This window comes from Columba livia, chromosome 4 (assembly GCF_036013475.1).
Source record: "Columba livia isolate bColLiv1 breed racing homer chromosome 4, bColLiv1.pat.W.v2, whole genome shotgun sequence".
Lineage (NCBI taxonomy): Eukaryota > Metazoa > Chordata > Aves > Columbiformes > Columbidae > Columba > Columba livia.
In genome coordinates, this window is record NC_088605.1 from 49,269,604 (window position 1) to 49,288,733 (window position 19,130).

Sequence of the window (19,130 nt, forward strand, 5' to 3'; positions counted from 1 at the left end):
CGATGGAGAGCGGTCCAGCAATGACTTCAGCCAGCTCCCTCAGCACCCGTGGATGCATCCCATCTGGACCCATGGATTTATGGATGTCCAGACTATTTAATTACTCCCCAACCCAGTCCTCATCGACTAAAGCAAACTCCTCCATTGACCTGGCTTCATCCGGGGTCTCAGGGGTACAGGGCTCCCCAGGACAGCCTCCGGCAGAGTAGACAGAGACAAAGAAGGCATTCAGTAATTCTGCCTTCTCTGTATCTTCTGCCACCAGGTCACCCACCCCATTCATCAGTGGGCCTACATTGCCTCTGGTATTAGTTTTATCTGCTATGTATTTGAAAAAGTTCTTTTTGCTGTCCTTGACCCCTCTCGCCAGCTGTAATTCTAAGGAGGCCTTGGCTATCTATCCTAGCTGCCTTCCTACATCCTCTAACAGCAGCCTTATATTCTTCCCAAGTGGCCAGCCCCTGCTTCCATGACCTGTAAACTCTCCTCTTCTGCTTGAGCATACCCAGCAGATCCATATTCAACCACGCAGGCCTCCTGGCTCCCTTCCTTGACTTCCTTCGTGAGGAGATGCTCTGATCCTGAGCGTGGAAGAAGCAATCTCTGAATGCAATCCAGCTATCTTGGGCCCCTTTTCCTTCAAGCAGTCTTGCCCATGGGATTTCCCCCAGCAATTGCTTGAAAAGGCCAAAGTTAGCTCTGCTAAAGTCCAGGGTTGCAATTCTACTTGCTATTCTGTTCCTGCCACCCAAGACGCTGAACTCCACCATCTCGTGGTCACTGCAACCCAGGCAGCTCTCAACCTTTACTGCTTTGACCAGACCCTCCTTGTTAGTGAGGATGAGATCCAGCAGTGCACCTCTCCTAGTCGGCTCCTCCACCATCTGCATGAGGAAGTTATCATCAATGCACTGGAGGAACCTCCTGGACTGTGGCTGGCTGGCTGAATGGTCCTTCCAGCAAACATCAGGAAAGTTAAAATCCCCCACAACAACCAGGGCCTGTGACTGTGAGGCCACTCTCAACTGCCCATAGAAGGCCTCATCAACTTCCTCAGCCTGATCTGGTGGCCTGTAACAGACGCCCACAACAGTGTCACCCCTGCCAGCCTGTCCCTTGATCCTGACCCATACACTCTCAACTCGCTCGTCATCCACTCCTGGGCAGAATTTAGTACATTGTAGTTGCTCTCTCACATAGAGAGCAACTCCACCACCACGCCTGGCTGGCCTGTCTTTCCTGAAAAGGGCATAGCCATCCATGACTACATTCCAGTCATGTGAACTGTCCCACCATGTTTCCGTAATTTCCTCATAAGGGAGGTGCTCCACTCCCTTAATCATCTTTGTTGTCCTACGCTGGACCCTCTCCAGCAGTTCCCTGTCCTTCTGGAACTGAGGGGCCCAGAACTGGACACAATATTCCAGATGTGGTCTCACCAGGGCGGAGTAGAGGGGAAGGAGGACCTCTCTCGATCTACTAGCCACCCCACTTCTAATACACCCCAGGATGCCACTTGAGCATCCTTCCTGGCCACAAGGGCACAGTGCTGGCTCATGGTCATCCTGTTGTCCACCAGGACCCCCAGGTCCCTTTCCCCTACACTGCTTTCTAATATGTAATTTCCCAACCTATACTGGAACCCGGGGTTGTTCCTGCCCAGATGCAGGACTCTACACTTTCCTTTGTTAAATTTCATCAGGTTATTCCCTGCGCAACTCTCCAGCCTGTCCAGGTCCCGCTGGATGGCAGCACAGCCTTCTGGTGTGTCAGACACTCATCCCAGCTTGGTGTCATCAGCAAACTTGCTGATAGTACACTCTATTCCCTCATCTAAATCGTTAATGAATATATTGAATAATATTGGCCCCAGTACTGACCCCTGAGGCACTCCACTAAATACTGGCCTCCAACTAGACTCCGCACCATTGACTACCACTCTCTGGCTTCTCTCCTTAAGCCAGTTTGCAACCCACCTCACTACTCTATTGTCTAGACCACGCCTCCTCAACTTAGCTGTGAGGATGCTGTGGGAGAGTCTGTCAAAGGCTTTACTGAAGTCAAGGTAGACCACATCCACCGCTCTGCCATCATCCATCCACCTTGTTACCTTCTCATAAAAGGCTATGAGGTTGGTCAAGCATGACTTACCCTTGGTAAAGCCATGCTGACTGCCCCTAATAAGCCTCTTATCCTTGATATGTCTTGAGACGGCACCAAGGAGAAGCTGTTCCATTACTTTCCCAGGGACAGAGGTGAGGCTGACCGGTCTATAATTACCCGGGTCCTCCCTCCTGCCCTTTTTGAAGACTGGAGTGACATTTGCTTTCCTCCAATCCTCAGGCACCTCTCCCGTTTCCCAAGACTTGGCAAAGATGATGGAGAGCAGTCTAGCAATGACTTCAGCCAGCTCCCTCAGCACCCGTGGTTGCATCCCATCTGGACCCATGGATTTATGGATGTCCAGACTATTTAATTGCTCCCTAACCCAGTCCTCATTGACTAAAGCAAACTCCTCCATTGATCTGGCTTCATCCAGGGTCTCAGGGGTACAGGGCTCCCCAGGACAGCCTCCGGCAGAGTAGACAGAGACAAAGAAGGCATTCAGTAATTCTGCCTTCTCTGTATCTTCTGTCACCAGGGCACCCACCCCGTTCATCAGTGGGCCTACATTGCCTCTGGTATTAGTTTTACCTGCTATGTATTTGAAAAAGTTCTTTTTGCTGTCCTTGACCCCTCTCGCCAGCTGTAATTCTAAGGAGGCCTTGGCTATCCTAGCTGCCTTCCTACATCCTCTAACAGCAGCCTTATATTCCTCCCAAGTGGCCAGCCCCTGCTTCCATGACCTGTAAAGTCTCTTCTTCTCATGTTATTGCTCAGTTCTTTAGGAAATCTGGCTATTTAAGCTTCTATATGCAAACCTCCCCATGCTGAAATATATCCCTACAAAGGCACTGTTGGTGGAGAGAAAGGTCGATTTCCACAGAGAAAAATTATTATTCCTTATTCTAAGATAACAGAGATGTCTCCAGGCTGATGGTATACACAAGGCAGCACAAATTATTCTGGAAACGGACAGTGGCAGAGCTCCGATCACCCATTTCCTTCTCCTATGAGCACCCAGGAACAATCTGATAGTCAGTAAAGACTGAATATTTCATTGGGGTAGTGTGTTAATGCTCAGCCTGTTAGCTGATCAGTTTTATTTTGTGTGTTAGTCTATAAAGAATGCTTTACATTTTTCCCTTGTGTATATGCTGTTGTGTATTGTGTATATGTTGCATATTGTGTATATGCTGTTCACAGTCTCCTTGTGACCCAGAGAACAAAGGTTATGACACATGAAAGAGAGTCACACAAAAGTATAGTGGGAAAGAAAAAAAATATTCTAGACTAATAAACAGCATATTCTGGCTTTCTTACTAATCATCAGATTTAATCAGATAACAATTAGTTAGTTTTGTATTTTCGCATGGCATAATACTGGATCACTAGTAGGTGGACACTGGCCACCTGTTCTCAAAATCTCTGAGGATCATCTTAAATACTCAGGTCAACAGGATCCCTACCTGGTTGCTAACGTTGACAGCTGTAGTTCTTTGGTGCAGAACTTTAATTGAATTAGAAGGTCTTGCTGTCACTGATTCATCATTCTGGTATTCGGTGCAGCTCTGCTGAAAAATCTACAGCATTTCTAGTCCTTCAGAGGTGGCCTGACAGGGAAGAGGATTCCTTCCATCTCAGAAGCTATTAAACACACAAACAACCTGGTGTTCAATCATTTTTATGTGACTGCTGGAACACCAGTCTGAATTAGGGCTGCATCTGTGTAAATCAGTGTGGTAATGGTCTTCTCCACCATTTCTTTTTTTTTTTTAGTTTTAAAAAAAAAAAGAGAGAGAGAGAGGGAGGGAATGAAGAAGTTGAAAAAGGAGCTGCAGTGACATCAAATGGAATAATTTTGCGCTGCTACAAATCATTGTTTAACCACAAATGACAAGCTATGGAATATAAACAGCCTTAATTAAAAAAAACAAAACAAAACTATTCCAATCACAGAAAAGGAGCAATTGCCTAGGTTGGAACGCTACCAATTCAATCATAAAAACTTTCAGTCTTAATTTGTAATGCTGGACTTGTTATTTGAAAGTGCTCTGCTCTGCCTTATAATTGGGTTTCTTGGGTTGGCTGTCAGGTTTGGTCACACCATAGTCAGGCCCTTCAAAGATGTCTTTAAGATGAAACTCTTAGGTTCCCAAATCCCTGTGGCTTTGGGATTTTCACCAAGAATAAACAAGGAAGATGCAATTTGTCACAGGCTGACGGAAATGCAGCAGGGGAATGCCTGTCACCTGTGGCACTCTGTGCTAAATAAAGACATATTTTAAGACCTTACTATAGATGTAAATGTTCAGTCTCACAGCATTTTCTGAGGGATGTGGAATGATATATATAGGCGGGAAAACCTTGGCGTTCCTTGACTGCAAGGAGCTTTGTAGTTGGCCGGTATGATACTGTTATGTATCGCATGTTGTGCCAGGACACCAGAATTTGAAATATTTCTTCTCGACTAATATACTGACCCTTATTCTGGTTCCCCTGTGAGGAGCCCTATTATTACCTCCACATGTAATCAGACCTGTGCAGCTGCCTACATGTTCTTTTTAATTGGACTGAAGGTAATCACAGGAGGATTAATTTGAAGAAATCAAGGAAACAAGAGTGATTTTTGGTGGAATGCAGATGGTTTCTTCTATAAGGAATAAAGCTCTGAAAGCAATATGAGTTTTTTTAAACTTTTCAGGTTTACTGAGATTAAAAGCTCCGGGATTCTGTAACTTAACTATAGTATATTTAATCAGACTTATGTCATGTCAATGAAAGAACCCTTTGGAAATTAACTGTGTGGTTTTCAAAAAGAAGTGCCTTATTGACAGATACCAGCATCTGACAATCACCAAGCACTGTGAAGGGAGGTGGGACAACAAGTGTCCAAAGCTGCCATAAATATTCCCAAGCAAACAAAAATTAAGCACTGCTGTTTTCATGACAACAAAAAGCATCCTGTCTCTCCAAATGGCATAACTTGTGTCACTGTTACAAATTAACCCTAATAAATAGACAGGCAGTTCAGCACTGACTTGCGATTTCGCCTGTTTCCCTTTTTGCCCTCAAAACAGAGTTATTGTAAAGGGCTCTGATAAAAAAGCACAAAGTAAACACCTTCTTTAAATTAGTCTGCTAAAATTCAACCACCTAAAACCTCAGGCACATTTAAAAATCTGGACTTAAAAAGGTTATAAACTCGAAGAATTTTTAAGTTTTCTAGCACCATATTTCTATTTCATTTCGAAGAGCACTAAACAGCAATGATTACTCAGCTAGATTCACCCTTTGAGAAGAGGATCTTGACTTGAGAAGTGTGCCCACTTTAATTATATCCAATTATCTTGTGTAGGGATATTAAATAGCGCACATCAGTAATCTTAGCGGGGTCAGAATACTATTATAGTAAAATGCATTCCTTCATCCAGAACTTCTAATCAGAGTTCCCCTGTGATGTGAGACACTTCCCTCCAGATGTGTCCCCTCATCTTCCACTTACCCTAAGTACTGCAGCCTTCATTATCGTAATAAATAAGAGCCTCATGAACAGCCACATGTTTATCTTTGCACAAAAAAATTTAAAAAAATAATCAGTATGAGGACAGTACTCTCTCTTTAGAGCTGGGGAACAGAGAAATGCCAGAGCAGATCCTCACCTCCTCCTGTGCCTGCAAAAACGGAGTAAGTGGGAGAACAATCGACTCTAAAAAAGAAAAAATGGAGAAGGCGGCAGAGAATTAAGAGTACAAGGTTACTTCCGTATGACCCAGGCTCACAGTACATACCCTACTTCCAGCTACAGACAACTTTATGCAGAGAAAGCTACAAGAACAACAAAATCTATTAAGATGCATTTTAATCTGCTTTAAACACAACATAACTATTCATTGCCATAAGCATGTCTCATTTAAACCCCGGGGTTCTCGTTCTCCTCCCATTATATGCATTTATTTCACATTTCATAATCTGATAGTGCTGAGAGGCAATTTAGGGCAGGACCTCATAGTGATTATCACTTAGTGCAAAGGAGCTTATTACCTTACACCCACACTCCAGAGCAGTCACTAGAGATACACTGGGGTTTGTATCAGCTGAAAGTAAAGATTAGCTATGGATATTAATAGATCCACAATCATACTTTTCAGTAATATTTACATAACTACAGACTTGTTCTGTTGTGAAAATTTCCTTTTCATCGCGTGATTAAAGGCGATCTACATGTAGTTGAAAGTTGTAACAACATTGTATATACCACCGTTTTGACAAACTAAGAGATATACAGCTAATAGCTAAGTATACTTACAATTCTTACAGACCACGTAGGCAAATGTTTGGATATACTATTAACAGTAAATTAGAAATATGAAAAAGTATAATTAGGTGTTTATCTTGTTACTAAATCACACTGCAAGTACAGTGATCACATCAGTTTTAAATATGAGCATAGACACATATTTAATTTGTTTTGGACGGCTTTCAAATAAACAATACCCACCACTTCACAAAAAACAAACATCCTGGCATTTCTTTGGCATAGAGAATACTGCAACTGCTCAAAGAACAAGTTTTTTCACTAGTATTAAGTACATAGCATTAAATACTTCTTTGCTGCAAACACAAAGTGTCCTTTCATCATTGAACATCTACAACTGTTGCAGCTCTCGAGTGTCTTGATCACTGCCTTGGGGTCACTTACACCAGTGCAAAACAGCTAAGAAAATCACCCCCAACAACAACAGCACTTCAACTCACAGTGCACAGCTTGTTTAATGTTTAATTCCCCCATTTATCATATTCTTAATACAGATTTCTGGTTTAGAATTATTATTCACGACAGGTGTAGAGAGGCTCTCTTAGCAGATCTGCCTCTAGTCAAGCTCTCGGAAGAGGATGAAAGAGTTAATTAGAAAAGAAGGATCAAAGTGGAAAAAAAAAAAAAAGTAGAGTACGAATGACTGATTAGGGGAGAAAACAAGAACAATTTTTACTAAGAGAATTGTATTCAAATGCCAACTTTATCCAGCAGTCTGCATAATTCATGTAATACCTCCAGCCCATACATGCCATTTGATAGCTATACCTGTTTGAAGACATTAATCACCCACAAGAAAAGTCAGTTATTGTGTAAAAAAAAAGATTGAATAGATAATGAAAGCGAGAGGCACTGAAGAGGAAGAGCATTAACTCTGATGCCAGGACACCACAGAGGTGGGTAGATGGAGAATTTGGCCTTCATTCTGTAACAGAAATAAGCAGTATCATTTTAGAGCATGTTATTCTACCATGAAAAACTGAAATTAGTTTAATATAGCCTCTGGCCAAAATTATTATTTAATTTCAGTTTTGGAAAATAAAGATTAAACTAATTTGAAATTAACAACTTTTCAAAGTTGATTTTCCTGAGAAAAATACAAAGGATTTTCAAAACTGCAGTGCCAGCAAAATGGAAAAATTAGGTATTAGCTCCTGTTGTAAAAAAATAAAATTGAAAATTTCTGTTTTGATGACTCAAAAGCTGTAAAAAAGTAAAATCATACTGAACCAAAAAAATCCTGCTGAATGAGGAGGATCTCTCAGTCTGTGCCATCTTTTGTTCTCCCAGTTGTGTTTTTTTTCCCCGGCCTGGCGATGTTCAGAAGCAGATGTACTTCCCAGAACTCTTTGCTCAGCTGTTTGTACGATTTGCCGTTCCTGTACATGAGTAAATACAATAAGATGGTGTAAGAACATTTAACAATCAGCTATGCGTGCTGCAACCAGTTGCTTCCCCTTGATTGCCCCTTTTCTGTTAAGAGCTTGTCCTTTATGTGTCTTTGACAGGAGAGACATTCTGCAGCTAATCAGCATGCTAATGCAACAGTTATGGCATTAATAATTTATTTTTTTTTAGAAACCAGCAAAGAAAGAGGCAGCTTTAGAAATGAACCCTATTCAGACAAGGTTCCCATCCATCTCAAGCGCCACAAACCAGCACTTTGGTAGCCCTCAAGCTTCCCTATTTCAGCCCTTAATTTCCTCCTTCCCTGGGATTGTGAAACAATTAGAAGCATTACAGGAACAAGAACAACTATCCTTGTGCTTTTTGTAGCTTGACAAAATATCATTTTCATTTATATTTAACAAGTGGAAGTAAGAAAAGCTGCAACCAAGCAGTCAAGGTGTGTCTTGTTCTACCAACTATTCCAGGAAGGCCTGAATGCCACCAAAATGGCAGAGATTGGGACATGGACCCTTCAGCCTCCCAAGCAGGGACTGGGTCCTTCAAGGAATTTGTGTAGGTGATGACACCAAAGTCATCATGGCCACAGGGCTGAGGCAACAAGGACAACAGGAGGAAAAGGAAATTGAAGAATATACATTTGCAACATGGCTGCAAAGTCCCTGGTGAGTCCCTCATGAGGCTCCAGAGGGGATAATTGTTCCCTTGACTTACTATTCTTTTGCTGAAGATCACAGCTGCACAAACCCAAGCAACTTAATATTTTACAAAACCCAAGGGGAGTAAAGGAGAAGCAAAAAGAAGGACGGAAAACTGCAAATGAAGAGGCCAGGTAACTACAGAGAACATGAACAGCAGTTGATGACAATAGAAAGACTGGCAATGAGTTTATGCCAAGGTGAATAATTGGTGACTTTCCCTTAATTTTTTTTTTTTTTACAGGGATGGGGTTGGGGCTGTTTAATTTTTTTTTTTTTTTTTAATTGGGGCTTTTTAAATTAGAAGGTGAGAAGGTGACACCACACTGGCAAGAAGTTTTGCCCAAACCACAGAAATTCCTCCTATCTTCCTGCCCTTGACATTGTTAGCAAACGAGACACATAACCACGGACATAGTTATATGCGGTGCTTCTATTTCAGCGCTGGGAAACCAGGGGTTCGCACCCAAAGCTGACTTCGACCACTGATTCGAACTCCACTACATTTATACAATTTGGTTACATACACATTCATTAGGGTTACAACGTATGTATTGCATATTCATCAGATTACACAACTATTTCACAATATCAGTTGCAACACCTTGGAACTACTCTAAGCATGCGCAGTGCCCTCTGGTGGTCGTTCAGGGGGTCTTCAGGATGAAGTAAGGAGTCTTCTTCACTCGTGTACTTTTTACCTTTTGTCACTGCACATGCGCACTATTCCTATATTCATTATGAAATCATGTAAAATTATTGGATTTCTTAGATGTGCATTCTCAGCACATCCTATCCTTTCAAGCTGCTTTTGTGCAGTATTAAGTAAACAGTTAAGGACAAAGCAGTTTTTAACAAAAAGTAAGATACACATGGATTCGTTCTGCACTTCAGCAAGCCTCCAAGAATTGTCTGTAATATCTCCCCATCCTCAGGATATAGTTTTTTCTTTTTAACGAGCCCATGACCTCTTGTCAGCATCCCCTCTGCCTTCCTTCATCCTCTTAATTAGCAACTGTGAGCTTTGCCTTTGTTCTCTACATTCAGCATTAAACTAGAGAAATTAAATTGGAGGAATCCTCCAGAAGGCTTTGTACCTGCACGTGAAGGTGTCATAAATAGCCTGTTAATGATTTGAAAAGTGACTAATAAGTAACTACACTGGGTAACCTTTCAGTATGCTGAATAAATTGTTAAAAGCTTAATCAGTTTAATGGGAGCTGGTTTTGTACCAGTATGGAAACAGGAAAATTGAAACCAATACCAGCACTGTTGTTCCTCTGCAACAGGAGGAATTCCCCCCAGATGTCAGTGTTGGGGCAGAGCCAAGAATTAGTGGGGAATTAACTCAAGTGCCAAAGACTATGACAGATGTTAGGCCTAAACCCATTAAGTTTGCTTAGTAGAAAACCCTGCAATTAAACCAACCCAGTCCAAACACTTCAGCTAAAAATAATTGTCGTCTTCAGGGGATAGCTCCATATCTGCTAAGTCCAATAAGAATTAATTCCTCAATTTTGTGATCCTATGCTGTCATTACAATCTCATTTCCAGTCCCTGTTTTCTTGCAGTAGGTTCGACATCATAACAGCACACTGGAAAACCATCAAATACTTTACCTTCTCTCCCTTTCTGCCAATAAACCAAACAACTGTGAAACGTGAACAATCACAAGAGACTCTGATATACTATTGACACCTACTGCAACATCTGCCAGTGCTGATTTTCAAAATTTGAGATTAAAGCAAAAATGTAATTAATTTTTTTTTAAAAATTAACAAAATTAGTTGTTTGCAGAAGATACATCCGTACACCCCAACTTTTCGAACACATTCATATATCATACCTCAGGGGAAAACGTGTACAGGAGCTTCATTTTTATAGATTTTGTGCAGTAACACATTATACTGTCTGCAGCCTAACCTGGGATGCAAAGAGACTGAAGCTAAACCAGCATATGACCTTAAACCCTTCTAGCAGGCAGGAAAGCAGCCCAGGTTAATTATTAATATTAATTAATAATAAATTACTCCAGCACCAACCTACAAGTTTGGTAAGATATTGGCATGCTCGTGTCTAAATCTAACTCTATGTGGAAGTAACAGAAATACTCTATTAAAAACAGACCTGCCAAGACCTCTGTGCATGCATCATTAACAGACACAGCAAACAAAATAATATGCTCCTGTCTTTAGTGACAAGAAATCAGGGTGCTTCTGTTCCCAGTCAAGCCAAGGAAAGTTTTTTTCTACCCCAAGACTGCAGATTTCACAGTATCAGCAGGCACATCACAAATCCTTACCGTGAACCAGACTACTTGCTTTGAATCTGTCTAGAGCCTGTGACAAACATTTCAACTTTTCCTTTTGAAACAGTTACTCACTTGAAACTATCCTCAAAATTTTCTTCTTTTTAAATATTTCAGAAATCGTATTCAAAACACAGTAGTTCAACGTGAGTTTTGGCAAAATCTATATGTCAGGGAGAAGTGAGATAGAAAACATATGAATATTTATTTTAGGGCTTTTTTCCTTTTCTCTCTCCTTTTCTGGAACTGTCAGGCCACCCGCCAAATCCTTGATTTCCTTTTTTTCTCAAGTATAGATCTCAACGGGCTAATTTATCCTCATAACCATGTAGCCGTAGATCAGGCATTCTAGTCTCTCAGCTAATAGCACAGTGGAGTTTCTCAATGTGTAATGGTTGAGCTCCAGCAGTGAAAACTATCTGAAAGTCTTCATCTGGGAGCCTAATCCAAAAGTCTATCAAAATGAATGGCAGGACATTTCAGTGTTAAAATCCAGGGCACTGGATCAGGTCCCCTCACGCAGCAGCCTTAAGAGAAGTAAACTACTTTTTTGAGAGATGGAGAGATTTTTGTTTTGTTTAGGGGTTTATTGTTCTGGGGATTTTTTTCAGGAGGGTGTTAGAAAACAAATTTCAGTTTCACACTTCAAAGACAAAATGGAAGTAAAAAACAATGAGGAAGAAAATATTTTAGTTACAGCATCAAAATCTTATAAGGGTTTGATTTTTTTTTTTTTAATTATACGAGCTTAGATTCCCATTAATTGGCCCTTCAGACTCTCACACACAAAGGCCTGTGACAGCCTATTTATGAGGCATGATGCTGGAGTTCTTTTTTTCTGCTTGGGAACGTGCTCACTCCTCTGTTCCTGCCTGAGTTGCGTCTGACTAACCTTCAACTCTGGAACTTGCATCATGTTCATGCTCCACTGTGCTTTGGAAACCTTGATAGCCACCTATAAATGGGAAAACATGACTCCACTGTAGTTGCTTCCATTTGTATGAAGATAAATATGTATGGCACTGAGGTTTCTCAGCTTTATGGGAGCAGAGCTGTCACCTCCTGATCCAAGACAAGCTTTAACAATAAAAATGAGGAGGGCTTTTTGACTTGGTACTCACAGAGGGGCATCAGTGAGACACAGCTGCGACTATTTTTTGATTAGCGCATTTCTCTGGGCAAGAGTTTGAGTAGTAATTTCCAGGCTGGGGCCCTTTGGGCCATGGGCCATCCTTCGCTTGTCTGTGGCAACCAACTCCTTGACTTCAGTGGGCTGAGACCTTTCAAAACTCAGTTTCACAAAAACGATACTTACTATGTTGAAGTTAAATAATACAAACCCAAGCCAACCAAGACCCTGCTTCGGACAAGACTTCTGATTAGCCTGAGACCTTTGCACCTTTACATCCTGCTGTACCTGTATTTGGTGGGAAAATAGGACCAGAGAGGCTATTTGTATGTTAATATCTGCCAATACAACTACTAAAAACCTGTGTTTCTCTCACTGATCAAAGTACATAGTCTAGGTAAAGAAATCCCACTTTTTTCAAGCATGGGACACAGAGACAAATCTACCACTCAGGGTCAATCTTAATGATTTTAAGGAACTGCAGCACACTTCACTTCAGCCTACTTTTCTCTTATTCCACTATTTCACAATAAACCAACTTTCTTAGAGCCTCCATAAGCTGTGTATCTGTCTTGCAAAGGTGAAGCCCCTCTGGATTTTACTGGAAAGATGACAACTATTTTAAGGAATCGTCCTTGTTACCAAGGAAGTCAATAAAAGCTGGAATCTGTGATAAAGACATAGAGGTTGATGTGTTTCTGATAAAGGTCCATGGCAACATAGCAGACAAGATGTACATGTTTTAGTCTTCCTGTATTTTCTTATTGCATTTTTAGTTATGCATTTACTAAGGTTAAATGTATACTCTGCATAACCCTTTACAAGCTTCTCACCAGCTATTCCATCCAGTGTGTAAACCTGTATTCTTTTCTTCCTTTGGCATATGTATCAATGCTTTACAGTGTTTACTGGACACAGTTCCAAACACAAATCTTTACAATTCTACTACAAACATTTGTTTTGTTTTTTCCGTAAAGAACAGCAGCTTTGTATTTTCCCATAAGTGAATAAATTGCTCCTGAATCTCACCAAAAAATACTAGCTCAAATCAAATATTTATCACTTTTGGCAGAAAAGAGAGATGAGAGTTGACTTTGTTTGTTGTTTGGGTTTTTTTTTTTTACATTAAAATTGATAGCTTGGAAATAAATGCTTTTCAACTTTGGATTTTTAACACTCTGACTTGAAAACGTAGCCACAAAATCTTCCCACACAAAGCAACTTGGTCCCACTTAAAATTCCATTACTGAAAGCCATTGTCAGTATATTCTGAGAGACTGCCTAAGTTAAAACCTGCTGAAAACAATATTAGGAGAATAAAGGCAAATTTCTCACCTTTGTGTCCTCCCAGCTTGACTGTATGATAGCATGGGGGTGCAGGAGGTGTTGCGGGATCCCATGTGTGCTGTGACGTGCCATACAAATTCCTCCACTAATGAGGAACGATGAGCACGCTCCCGTGTCCTGCCACATTCTACTCAGCCCGTCTCTTTGCAAGAATCTTTTCTCATCCCTTCTCAGTGGGAATTTCTTTCTCGCACAGAGACAGCTTGGTGGGTGTTCGTCTGTATAAGGTTTAGAAGAGTATGTTTGAAAACTGTATTTTGTACAGAATACTACCAAGCTGCTTAGCCTCTGTCTCAGTTACCCTTCTCAATAACAAGAGCTCTGGCACGTGGAGGTACAAAGACAATTGCATAAAAAGAAAAAAAAATAAGGAAGCTCTAATCCTGAAAAAAGAACTTATATAAATAGCACAGATACAATAATAATTCACTGAACCTACCAGGCTTGAAGAAATAACATGCATGCCCATCAATATGGACAACTTGTGCAAGACTTCTCCCAGGTTTGAACAGTAACTGGACCCTGATACCTTCAAGAAAACATCTGGAACCTCAACTTCAGTCTTTTGTTGTCCTCACTAAACTTCAATTTTTCTTTAGTATCTGATTTCAGTAGATGACTACAAATGGGAGAGTAATTTTTTTTATCAAGTGAGAAAGCACCCAAGGGAGCTACAAAAGGGCAGAAGAGATCCCCTCTGTCCATCATGGGCATTTACCTTGAGCCTAAGCTGCATACATATAATAAATCACCTCTTCTCAAACAATTAAGACAGGGCTGAGTTCTCACAGACAAATAAAATCTATTCAAGGTGAGCCCTGCCATCACCCTTCCTCCAGGGAGTAGCAAAGTCCAGTTTTGCCTTCACAGCTGAGAACCCACACGCAGGCGCTACCTTGCCTGTCACCCACCACTGTCCCCAGATGTTTGGATTTTTGAATAAGGGAGGAACAGACCTGAGCTTCCACAGCTTCGCAGGTTTATTTGGAAGCACCAGTGAATTTCAGCTTTGTGTTTCATCAGCTCTCCTCCTTTGCATTATCTTTTCTGTTTAACAGGTGGTGAAACTGAGCCACAGCCATGAGAAAACTGATTGACCTCTGGGCTCTTGGCAGCAGAACCCAGCGTATAAATCGGGTCTCTTGAGTCCTAGCCCAGGGTTTTACTAACCAGACCAGCCTAAAAAGCAGGCAGGAACCTAATTATACCCCATTACCACTATGAAGTATCTAAGAGAACTCATCCGAGATAGAAGAGGAATGAAGCTGTAATCTACTCGTAGGAGACCAGCCACTATTGTCAATGAGTAGTTTACAACTCTCTTAGTCTGAAAGAGCCTCCATTCAGTGCCAAGTTGTGTGATATGAGGTGGATTTGACAAACTTGCAAAGCATCCTTGGGCATTTGTTGCTTCCAACTTTGCAGTTCACCCTTCCAGGTTCTAGTAAGATCAATAAACAGGTGAGAGATTCCGGCCTCCCTGCAAGACATGAGGCTTCTTTCCTAGCCCCTCTCCTCCCCCCCTTCTTGAGAGATCTCTATTTTACTTTCTTTTCTTGCTGAATCATACTGTGAGTAATAAGTGTTTTGTGATCTCTTGTAATTTTCTTCTTGACTTTCCTTTCAAAGACGCAAGAACCCTAGGAAAAAACACCTTTTCAGAAAAGACCAATTTCACACATTATGAACTGTAGGACATGATTTCAAGACAGAAAGTCCTTCACAAAGTAAAGAAATCAGCATCCACCTGGCAAACAGAAGGTCACGGTTCTTGTCTGTGAGATAGTCCTCACATAGACCTGCCCAGAGGGAAGAGACCAGTTCGGCCATCTCTCCATGATGCTGTGAAAGCTCTCTTACAGACCTGAGCAAGGATAAAAGAAAAGGTTCAAATGAAATTTAGCCAGAAGCTACAGGCTTCAACAACACTCCCTCCCTGCACAGATATATTTGAAGCTGAGGATACCTCAAATAGAGAAGTTTCATCATTATTTCAACAGTTTCCTTTGCACTTATCTCCTGCAGATTTTTCCAATGTTGGCTTATTTTTTTTTTAATGCTTGTAAACTTTCAGCAGTTACAATGTTCTGCATAAAGAGTTTCCATGGCTGAACTATATGATCTGTAAATAAATGCTTCCTTGAATTGCTTTAAGCCTTTGTGTAATAGGTTTTCCTTGCTGAACTTTTGAGTCCTGGAAGAAACACTGAGCAACTGTTCTCTACCATGAACTCGTTTGATACTCCTCCGGCCATTGCTTTTCCAGCTTGAAAAGTCCCGAGCTGCTTGATCACTCCTTGTATTGTAGCTCTTTCATACTTTGAAAGCCCTTGATACGTCCTCTGGATCTTTTCCAGTTTTACGGTAACGTTTGTCAAACATAAGGCTGCTAGAAATATAGAGGGCTCAAGATGTGGGAGTCATGGATTTATACAGTGCTATAATAATGACTTCTACCCTGTGGACTGTTCCTTCATAATAATTTCTAACCTTCCACCTGCATTTAGAACTGCTACAGATCATTAAGCCAATATTGTGGCAGAACTATTTTAACCCAAACATCTTTATCTTGAAAGGCTAACAGGTAGCTGGTGACCCACTGCCAAGTGTAGAGTCTGGATTGATTTTTTTCCTCAATGTGCACTACTTTTTCTTTTTTTCTACATTGAACTTGATTTGATATTTTATCATCCAGCCACCCAGAACAGTGAGGTTAATGACACTACCTCCCCATTCACAGCTATGAAGACTTGTACGGCGTTTCGAAAGAGCACACTGCAAAAGATGTTGCATCGCCTTTCCCCCATGTGAAGAAAACATATGCCTTCTAAAGCTGCTTTAATGTTTTTGTATACCTGCAGCATTTGAGGGGGTCTACACAAAAGCATTCATTTCCCTTTGCTTTTGAAAGTGAGGAGCATGTATACAGAATTGAGGGCGGGGGGTGGGGGGTGAAAGACACAAACCTTCAACTGAACATGGGGACAGAAGATGAGATACTATCCCTGAGTGATTTTAAGGACGGAAGAACAGCAAAATAAGTTCTTAAAGTGCCACAAATTGGCTACAGGAAAGATGGGGACAGACTTTTTATCAGGGCCTGTTGCAATAGGGCAGGAGATGATGGTTTTAAACTAAAGAAGGGGAGATTCAGGCTGGACACGAGGAAGAAATTTTTGACCCTGAGGGTGGTGAGACCCTGGCCCAGGTTACCCAGAGAGGTGGTGGATGCCCCATCCCTGGAGACATCCCAGGCCAGGCTGGATGGGGCTCTGAGCAACCTGATCTGGGTGAAGATGTCCCTGCTGATGGCAGGGGCTTGGTCTAGAAGAGCTTTGAACATCCTTTCCAATCCAAACTATTTTATCATTCTATGTTTCATATTGAAATTCATCTTGCTGCTTGCCCAGCTTTGCATTTGAAACCCCTCTCAAATACAGCACAAAAGATGTGACAGATTTAAGGATGTAAATCGACAACACTGCAGCCAAGATGCATGTTTGGGAAGAATATGGGCAATATCCTGAAAATCATTTACATAGAGGGCTGTTATTTCAGAGCACATCTCGTGTCTGTAACTGCAGATTGTGTCATCTCCTTATCTCTCTCAAAACTTCTCATCTGCTTGGCTCTCCAATTAACCGGGCATTTTAGCACAATGGGCAAGCTCTTCCAATCTATTATTTTGAAGGGAATTGTCATAACTTCAGACTTGCTGGCCTGCATATTAACTCTTAGTTTTCTGTTGTTTGCTACACTTCTCTGCAAAACAACCTCCTACATGCCACGTGCAGAGGCTACATGACACCCACCTATGACCTCTGAGACCTGGTACTGTAAGGCAATTGCAGAGCAAAGAAAAAATGAAACTATCATATTACTGGCTTCATGATCACAATCATTTTTCACAGCTGGGCTCAAGGTGCTCTCTGCAAATAAGTTTCTTGCTTATACACGTTTATTGAAATGTCTGTTGGTCAAATCCATGGATGTTGAATACGTTTCCGACCAATATAACCAAAAACCCACAAGTAACAAAAGCTCTGTGTTATCCATATTGGAAATTCCTATCAAGTACACAGTCTAGCCCAGCAGAGAAAGTAGGTTAGAAGCAGACTCTGATGTCTGAAGGCAGAGAAACACCTGGTTGGAGAAGCTCTGAGCAAGACCTTGAGATCTTCCAGCACAAGCTCAAGGAGCACCTGTGCCCTAAGAAAGATGCTGCAGCACAGTCCCTTCCAGGACACAGACCGGTGGATTTGCTTTACGTAGCCTGGAGGAGCCACCTATGGCTGGAGCTCCAGACAATAATTAAGGCGTTGGTGGGTTGCCCCAGCATTACAGTAATTGATGATTAAATTGATGATTAAAGCAGGCACAGGACACCACTGAGACCTGGCATACAATCAGGCTGCTCAGTTGCTCTCCTCCAAATTCACACCATTGAGCGATTTTTGTTACACCCATCACGTTCCAGGATGATAAAAGCTCCGCTGTTTTCTAATCAGCTAGGGCAATTTACCTGGGCACTGGCTGTGTTTTACATAAAAACTCATTTGGTTCTCTGGTATGTTGCAATACTGCTAAAGACAACCATCCTTCAAATATGCTTTCTGCACACATCATTCCCTTTCTTTACCAGTTTTAGATGAAAAGGGCAACATGAAGTTGTGTGTGCTAATTAAGAGTCCTTACATACTGCACTTCTCTGCTTTGTTTCTGAAAGAGTTCTTTTATCTAACCCCACAGTTGATATAGTAAAAAATTGGTAATGACAATGGTATCACTGAGCACAAGTTTGAGGTGGTAATGATGACATTTTGTCTTGTCTTATGCTACAGCTAGACTGCAGTGAGGCAGGAATCCAAACAGCAGCTTAACATCATGCTTGGTTATCTTTTACGTACGCAGAATGGAGACAAGAAATTGTGACATTGCTGTGCATGAGCATGTTTTGCTACTTTAAAGATCACCGGCTCAGAACAGGTCTCTGACAAACGCCTCAGGTGAGAAGGAGATCTCCTTTGGTCTGAAATACTGCCTAATTAGAAGCCACGTGCCTCATGACATGTTTGAAGCAAATACATTTGTATCATCAAATGCTTACCCGTAGGCAGGTGGCTGGAATTGTGCAGCGAGGTTCCTTCTCCCAATCTGCTGCCACCAAGAGCCGTTTGAGCCGGATCCAAAACCTCTTCAAGTCAGTGGGAGTTTTTCAAATTAACTTTGACAGAAGTTGGGTAGGATCTGAAGAATTAAGTGACCCTGGCCATGTCTTCTGAGTGCCTGATGACTCTGTCCAGGGGGGAATTTCCAAGTCCTTTGGGGTTGTTTTTAAGCAGTTCTGAAAAAAAAGAGGTTTAGTTGAAATTTACAAACTTTGCACTACAGGAAAATCCTGGCCCTGGTGAAGTGAGAGGGAATTTTGCCATTGATAGGAATTTACACTTATAACTACCATTTGCTCTAATGCAGGAGTTGTACCGGCTCAGAAAACCAAAACGAAGCATTAATTTCACTGAAAGAAGGCAGCTTTTGGATAGCTCTCCTACTACCTCCTTTGTGTCCTCCACTGCTGAGCCTCCTGAAGTCTTAATTAAGGCTAATGAGGTGCAACTTGATGACTCTTCCATATACAATTAAAAGAGGCTGATACATACTGACAGAGAGGTGTACATACCAATTCACTGTTCTATTTACCTAGCGTATCTGGTTCTGGTTTAACTGGAAAAATTCAAGACTTGATGCTGGCATTTGAAAAATTGAGCTATTCTATTTCTTTCCAATTCCAAATTTTCCTTTTTATAGATAGAATACTCAGAA

General features: G+C 41.5%; 2 long non-coding RNA genes across 9 annotated transcripts in view; both read right to left on the bottom strand.

The window, feature by feature from the left end:
- LOC110365240 (uncharacterized) overlaps window positions 1-3,859 on the bottom strand; it is a 362,256-nt gene extending 358,397 nt beyond the window's left edge. The window contains exon 1 of the long non-coding RNA XR_010472314.1: window positions 3,570-3,859. This is a non-coding gene — a long non-coding RNA (uncharacterized LOC110365240). The remainder of the gene's footprint in view (window positions 1-3,569) is intronic.
- A 1,902-nt stretch (window positions 3,860-5,761) lies between these two features.
- Window positions 5,762-19,130, bottom strand: part of LOC110365855 (uncharacterized) — a 221,465-nt gene continuing 208,096 nt past the window's right edge. For 4 of the 8 annotated variants that reach the window (XR_010472321.1, XR_010472322.1, XR_010472316.1 and 1 more), the window contains 4 exons: window positions 18,415-18,651; window positions 15,055-15,171; window positions 13,296-13,525; window positions 5,844-7,797 (listed from right to left, as the gene is read on the bottom strand). This is a non-coding gene — a long non-coding RNA (uncharacterized LOC110365855). Of the gene's footprint in view, window positions 5,810-5,843; window positions 7,798-13,295; window positions 13,526-15,054; window positions 15,172-18,414; window positions 18,652-19,130 lie in introns of those variants that run through there. The other 4 variants (XR_010472320.1, XR_010472317.1, XR_010472319.1 and 1 more) reach the window with 4 other exon arrangements.